General features: G+C 43.0%; 1 non-coding gene across 1 annotated transcript; it reads right to left on the bottom strand.

Annotated features, from left to right (window-relative positions):
* Nucleotides 1–7,179: 7,179 nt before the first annotated feature.
* LOC129481391 (U6 spliceosomal RNA) lies at nt 7,180–7,285 on the bottom strand. The gene has a single exon (XR_008657397.1). It is a non-coding gene; the product is annotated as a U6 spliceosomal RNA (small nuclear RNA).
* Between the last annotated feature and the right edge of the window lie 617 nt (nt 7,286–7,902).

The raw sequence follows: 7,902 nt of genomic DNA, 5'->3' as shown, positions 1-7,902 counted from the left end.
CTCTGATTTTAGTTATTTCTAGCCTTCTGCTAGCTTTTGAATGTGTTTGCTCTTGCTTTTCTAGTTCTTTTAATTGTGATGTTAGGGTGTCAATTTCGGATCTTTCCTGCTTTCTCTTGTGGGCATTTAGTGCTATAAATTTCCCTCTACACACTGCTTTGAATGTATCCCAGAGATTCTGGTATGTTGTGTCTTTGTTCTCGTTGGTTTCAAAAACATCTTTATTTCTGCCTTCATTTCATTATGTACCCAATAGTCATTCAGGAACAGGTTGTTCAGTTTCCATGTAGTTGAGCGGTTTTGAGTGAGTTTCTTAATCCTGAGTTCTAGTTTGATTGCACTGTGGTCTGAGAGACAGTTTGTTATAATTTCTGTTCTTTGACATTTGCTGAGGAGAGCTTTACTTCCAACTATGTGGTCAATTTTGGAATAGGTGTGGTGTGGTGCTGAAAAAAATGTATATTCTGTTGATTTGGGGTGGAGAGTTCTGTAGATGTCTATTAGGTCCACTTTGTGCAGAGCTGAGTTCAATTCCTGGATATCCTTGTTAACTTTCTGTCTCGTTGATCTGTCTAATGTTGACAGTGGGGTGTTAAAATCTCCCATTATGATTGTGTGGGAGTTTAAGTCCCTTTGTGGGTCACTCAGGGCTTGCTTTATGAATCTGGGTGCTCCTGTATTGGGTGCATATATATTTAGGATAGTTAGCTCTTCTTGTTGAATTGATCCCTTTACTATTATGTAATGGCCTTCTTTGTCTCTTTTGATCTTTGTTGGTTTAAAGTCTGTTTTATCAGAGACTAAGATTGCAACCCCTGCCTTTTTTTGTTTTCCATTTGCTTGATAGATCTTCCTCCATCCCTTTATTTTGAGTCTATGTGTGTCTCTGCATGTGAGATGGATTTCCTGAATATAGCACACTGATGGGTCCTGACTCCTTATCCAGTTTGCCAGTCTGTGTCTTTTAATTGGAGCATTTAGCCCATTTACATTTAATGTGAATATTGTTATGTGTGAATCTGATCCTGTCCTTATGATGTTAGTTGGTTATTTTGCTTGTTACTTGATGCAGTTTCTTCCTAGCCTCGATGGTCTTTACAAATTGACATGTTTTTGCAGGGGCTGGTACTGGTTGTTCCTTTCCATGTTTAGTGCTTCCTTCAGGAGCTCTTTTAGGGCAGGCCTGGTGGTGACAAAATCACTCAGCGTTTGCTTGTCTGTAAAGTATTTTATTTCTCCTTCACTTATGAAGCTTAGTTTGGCTGGCTATGAAATTCTGAGTTGAAAATTCTTTTCTTTAAGAATGTTGAATATCGGCCCCCGCTCTCTTCTGGCTTGTAGAGTTTCTGCTGAGAGATCAGCTGTTAGTCTGATGGGCTTCCCTTTGTGGGTAACCTGACCTTTCTCTCTGGCTGCCCTTAACATTTTTTCCTTCATTTCAACTTTGGTGAATCTGACAATTATGTGTCTTGGAGTTGCTCTTCTCGAGGAGTATCTTTGTGGCGTTCTCTGTATTTCCTGAATCTGAATGTTGGCCTGCCTTGCTAGATTGGGGAAGTTCTCCTGGATAATATCTTGCAGAGTGTTTTTCAACTTGGTTCCATTCTCCCCGTCATTTTCAGGCACGCCAATCAGACGTAAGTTTGGTCTTTTCACATAATCCCAAATTTCTTGGAGGCTTTGTTCGTTTCTTTTTATTCTTTTTTCTCTAGACTTCCCTTCTCGCTTCATTTCATTCATTTCATCTTCCATCAGTGATACCCTTTCTTCCAGTTGATCGCATCTGCTACCGAGACTTCTGCAATCTTCACGTAGTTCTCGATACTTGGCTTTCAGCTCCATCAGCTCCTTTAAGCCCTTCTGTCCATTGGTTATTCTAGTTATCCATTCATCTAATTTTTTTCTCAAAGTTTTTAACTTCTTTGCTATTGTTTTGAATTTCCTCCCGTAGCTCAGAGTAGTTTGGTCATCTGAAGCCTTGTTCTCTCAACTCGTCAAAGTCATTCTCCATCCAGCTTTGTTCCATTGCTGGTGAGGAACTGCGTTCCTTTGGAGGAGGAGAGGTGCTCTGCTTTTTAGAGTTTCCAGTTTTTCTGCTCTGTTTTTTCCCCATCTTTGTGGTTTTATCTACTTTTGGTCTTTGATGATGGTGATGTACAGATGGGTTTTTGGTGTGGATGTCCTTTCTGTTTGTTAGTTTTCCTTCTACCAGACAGGACCCTCAGCTGCAGGTCTGTTGGAGTTTACTAGAGGTCCACTCCAGACCCTGTTTGCCTGGGTGTCAGCAGCAGTGGCTGCAGAACAGCAGATTTTCGTGAGACCAGAAATTCACCTGTCTGATAGCTCCTCTGGAAGTTTTGTCTCAGAGGAGTACCCGGCCGAGTGAGGTGTCAGTCTGTCCCTACTGGGGGGTGCCTCCCAGTTAGGCTGCTTGGGGGTGAGGGACCCACTTTAGGAGGCAGTCTGTCCGTTCTCAGATCTCCAGCTGCATGCTGGGAGAACCACTACTCTCTTCAAAGCTGTCAGTCAGACAGGGACATTTAAGTCTGCAGAGGTTCCTGCTGAGTTTTTGTTTGTCTGTGCCCTGCCCCCAGTGGTGGAGCCTGCAGAGGCAGGCAGGCCTCCTTGAGCTGTGGTGGGCTCCACCCAGTTCAAGCTTCCTGGCTGCTTTGTTTACCTAAGCAAGCCTGGGCAATGGCGGGCACCCCTCCCCCAGCCTCGCTGCCATCTTGCAGTTTGATCTCAGACTGCTGTGCTAGCAATCATTGAGATTCCATGGGCATAGGTCCCTCCGAGCCAGGTGCGGGACACAATCTCCTAGTGTGCCGTTTTCCAGGCCCGTTGGAAAAGCGCAGTATTAGGGTGGGACTGACCCGATTTTCCAGGTGCCATCTGTTACCCCTTTCTTTGACTAGGAAAGGGAACTCCCTGACCCCTTGCGCTTCCCGAGTGAGGCAATGCCTCGCCCTGCTTCGGCTCGCGCACAGTGTGCTTTACCGACTGTCCTGCACCCACTGTTTGGCACTCCCTAGTGAGATGAAACTGATACCTCAAACAGAAATGCAGAAATCACCTGTCTTCTGTGTCACTCAGGCTGGGAGCTGTAGACCAGAGCTGTTCCTATTTGGCCATCTTGGCACCACCCCCGTCCATTTTGTGTTTTGTTTTTTGATGAATTCTTTAGTTCCAGAATTTCCATTTGATTCTTTTTTTAAAAAAAATCTATGTCTTTCCTAAATTTCTCATTCATATTCTGAGTTGTTTTCCTGATTTACCTGTATTTTTTTCTGAATTATTTTGTATCTCACTGAGCTTATTTTAAGTCAATATTTTGAATTATTTATCTTGAAAATAAATAATAAATTCTTAACCAGAATTTCTTTCTGGTTAAGATCTATTGCTGGAGAATTATTATGTTCCTTTGGAGGTGTCATATTTTCTTGCTTCTTTATGTTTCCTGTGTCCTTACATTGATGTTTGTGCATCTGCTGTAACAGTCATTTTTTCCTATTTTTGAATTTATGTTCATAGGGGAAGTCCTTTTCCTGAAGATATGGATATGATATTGGTTGGCCAGAGCACTTTCACTTTGATTCTGGGTGTGTGCAGTAGTGTAGAGTGTAATCTCTGCAGGATTTTGTGGGGGCATAAACAGCATCAGTGGTGTCTGTGATTTCCTTAGTGGGTTAGGGTGCGGTTACTAGCAGAGACTATGGTGAGGTTGTGCTGAGGACAGAAATGCCACGTGGGCCAGTCTTCAGTCCCCAGTGGTGGTAACAGTGGACTAAGCATGCCTCTCCTTGTGCCTCATGGGAGTTTCCGCTGGTCACATTGTTAGTAGTTACCAGTGGGCAGATTCTTGGGTCTCCAGATGGCTTGCTCAGATGCCAATTATAGCAGCCATGGACCAGGTGGGTGGGTGAGTTCCCTGGCCTTAGGAAGCCAGTGTGGTGTGGGCAACGACAGTAGCAGTGGCAGGATGATTCTCTGGGTCCCAAGTGACGTACAATGATGTTGTAAGTGACTGCAGTTAGCTGGGTGGGCAAGTCTCCAGGCCCATGGGTGGTGCTTGCAGGTAGTTATCAGCTGAGATGGTAATAGCTGGGAGTTTAGGCCCAGCCTCAGGCCCCTGAGAGGAGTGCTCAAGTGCCCAACATGGTGGACTGGGTTCGGCAATCCCCAGGAGTGCCGGCTATGTGCTCTATCCAAGAGGAGAATAAAGCTGAGCTTTGCAGGCTTATGCTCAGAACCCCCCTCCAACCACCCCAATGGTGAGATTAGGTACCAGCCATGGTGGGCAGGGTAGGGTAATACTCAGGTCACAAGCAGAGTGCTCAAGTGGGGGGCAATAGCAGCTGTGCTGAGGCCCGGCCATTGGGGAGAGTGGGGCTGGCCTCAATGGCCATAGCCCAGGCTGGCAAGTGGGGAATGCCTATCCCTCTCATGTTCTAGTGCCAGTGGGGCTTGCCCCCAGCCCTGGTGGTGATAACCTGTTCATAGCTTGTGCCTCAACCCCAGCTGCTAGAGCCCTTGCCTAGCTTACAACTAAGTTCCAGTGGCAACTTGCACTGGCATCACAGTCTCAGTCCCAGTAATGCTTGCTTCCCATCGCCAGCAGCTGTAGCCCACATCTTACTTGCTTCTCAGCCCCAGCTGCATGACCGCTCCAAGGTTATGGCCCAGTTTCAGCAGCAGTAGCCCAAATTTCTGTAATACCTCAATTCCCACACTGCTGTGCCCCAGTGCAGTCGGCCAAAGGCTAGGTTTGAAAATGGTGCCCTGCTGTGGCCACATTAGGTCTAAGAAAGGTCTCAGAAAGGGTGTGGGACTCAGCCTGAGCTCCCTCCCTGGAGCAGTTCTGTCCCACAGCCTCCTAGAAGCTCCCTATGTTAGTTTCATGGGTTGGGAGGCTTGGGGGAGGGGCTCTCCCATGGCCAGGATTTCATGATTCTATGGTGGGAATGTGGGCCCCTGGGATGTCTCTCACTTACCCTTTCCCCACTTTGTGAAGTCACTCCAGAGAATTGTTATTCCATTGAAAGGAGACAGCCAACTTCAAATTTGAGGTACATTCTCCTTGTATTAAACTAAGTGGCAAAATCAAGGTGACCAAACTGAGAAGAAAGTGTCCCTTCCATCAAACTCTACTCATTTTTATTTTATTTTATTTTATTTTTTTATTTTTTTATTATACTTTAGGGTTTTAGGGTACATGTGCACAATGTGCAGGTTTGTTACATATGTATCCATGTGCCATGTTGATTTCCTGCACCCATTAACTCGTCATTTAGCATTAGGTGTATCTCCTAATGCTGTCCCTCCCCCCTCCCCCCACCCCACAACAGTCCCCGGAGTGTGATGTTCCCCTTCCTGTGTCCATGAGTTCTCATTGTTCAGTTCCCACCTATGAGTGAGAACATGCGGTGTTTGAAAACTCTACCCATTTTTAAAAAGCCTGATTTTTCAGATTCAAAAGCTACAAATATTGTGTCATAGATATGATCAGCAGGTAACAGAAAAAATACAGCAACAACGACAAAAGACATTTGAGTAGTCAAGTGTTTGGAGCTTTAAAGATTTCCAAATCCCTAGCTTTGCAAGTTGTTTTCCTTGATTCTATATTACTTCAGTCCCCATGCACCTAACTGCAATCAGAGTCATATTGAATGAGGACGTATAGATGCATAGTTACTGGGCATGCAAAAGGCTAGAATTGAGCAAGTTTGAGTCAGATGGTAGCTGGAATTTGCAGCTAAAACAACTTGGCCTGAGGCTGTCAGGGCCAAACAGTACAGTTCTTAAAATGTAATTTCTGAAAGAACTTACTCTTTATCAAGAAGTAGAAATTAGGCTAACCACTCTTCTGTTCCATCTAGTGATTCTATGCAGTATCATTTCTTGCAAACCATGTGCCAGATTGTCTATCTGCCAAGGCACACTTGAACTCACGTTCTAACTGTCAAATGAGTTTGTGATTTCAGGGTAAAATACAGGCTGGAATTCTTGGCATTGGCACTATCCACTTAGCTCCAAGTGACCATGGGCTACTGCATAATTTTGGTGTGTATTTGCACATTTCTAAGTGCGTTCAAAACTCACTGGCACTAGCATTGTTATTAAAACAATTCACTGAAGAGACAGAGTTCTAACCAAATGTCTTTTTTGTTTCATTTCAAATACACTAACCTTAGTAAAAAATGTTCAAATCACTGCTTAATCTTCTTGGTGGCTTCAGGGTCAGTTTTAAAGTGTTTCTGTATAGCGTAGCATCTGCAAGAATGTGAAAGATTCAAACTTGGAAAATAAGTAACCAATTACATCCAAGAGGAGAAAATAGAGCCAAACCTTGGCAGTAGTTCAGTTTATCACTTCCCTAATAAGACTTTTAAAACCATTTCATGTTTTTTTTGTTTAAAGGAGATACTGACAGCTCGTGTACTTTTGTTTGGCACTTAAAGTGGGAGCAAGGATAATTTATTAAAGAATAAAGATGTTTTTCATTTACTTAAAAGGAGCAGGTATTAACTTAGGCTTCCAAAATTCTTTGGAAAATGGAAATATCCTATGGAAATTCACAGAGTCCTGAAAATCACAATATAATAATTTTATATCTACTTGACACAATTTTTGAAAATTGTAATGCCTTGGAGCTTAACTGTAAATGCACTGGGCTAGGAACAAGGAAATCGTCAGTTTTGCTTCAGGTCCCATATTATCTCTCTTTATGACTTGAGACAAATAGCTTTGCCCCTCTGAATCTCAGATCTATCATTTGTTGATTGCAAAGATCCCTTTCAATTGTAAGGTGTTACATCGGAATTTATACTTACATGAAATAAGCGTGGGATTTGAAAAATACAAGTCTGGTGTCATCTCTGCACATCTTCCACAATGCAAAACAAGGCAGAGACAATAAATCTGTAATTATATTAATCTACTGGTTAATGACTAATGATATAAAATTATTGGACCAATGAAAAAGATTAGTAAAGTCTCTAATCTGATATTAGAAACTTCTCCACCATTTAATTAATTAATTTTTAATTTTATGGGTACATAGTATATATAATTATGGGGTATATGTGATAGTTTAATACAAGCATGTGTAATAATCACTTCAGGGTGAATGGAGTATCCATCACCTAAAGCATTTATCCTCTGTGTCACAAACAATTCGATAAAAATATAGAACACTTCACAAATGTGCATGTCATCCATGCACAGGGACCATGCCAATCTTCTCTGTATGTTTCAGTTTTAGTGTAAGTGCTGCTGAAGTGAAGACTCCACTTTTTAATTGTTCATTTCTATTGAAAATATTTTCGGCCGGGCATGGTGGCTCACGCTTGTAATCCCAGCACTTTGGGAAGCCGAGACGGGCGGATCACGAGGTCAGGAGATCGAGACCACGGTGAAACCCTGTCTCTATTAAAAATACAAAAAACTAGCTGGGCGTGGTGGCGGGAGCCTGTAGTCCCAGCTACTCGGAGAGGCTGAGGCAGGAGAATGGCGTGAACCTGGGAGGCGGAGCTTGCAGTGAGCCGAGATTGCGCCACTGCACTCCAGCCTGGGCGACAGAGCGAGACTCCGTCTCAAAAAAAAATAAAAATAAAATAAAATATTTTCAAGGCAACTGCATAGGCAGCAGTGTGGAGGAGATCAGGAATAGACATTATTATTAACCATTAGAATAGGCTGGCTAAGAACCTTGATTGATGAATCTTATTTCTATGTCTTAGCACAGCTAAATCTGCAGCTCATGCCAACGGCTTGATACCTGCTTCAAGGTAATTAAATGATTTCCAAATAATCTAATGATTGTTTCAACTGCCAGCCATTTTTGAAAAGAAGAAATATGCTTCTGTGCAAACTATCATTAAACTTATTTTGGTTTAAAGATAT

Source organism: Symphalangus syndactylus, chromosome 4 (assembly GCF_028878055.3).
Source record: "Symphalangus syndactylus isolate Jambi chromosome 4, NHGRI_mSymSyn1-v2.1_pri, whole genome shotgun sequence".
Classification (NCBI taxonomy): Eukaryota; Metazoa; Chordata; class Mammalia; order Primates; family Hylobatidae; genus Symphalangus; species Symphalangus syndactylus.
The sequence above is the reverse complement of the archived record's forward strand: the minus strand, read 5'-3'. Positions and strand labels throughout refer to the sequence as shown.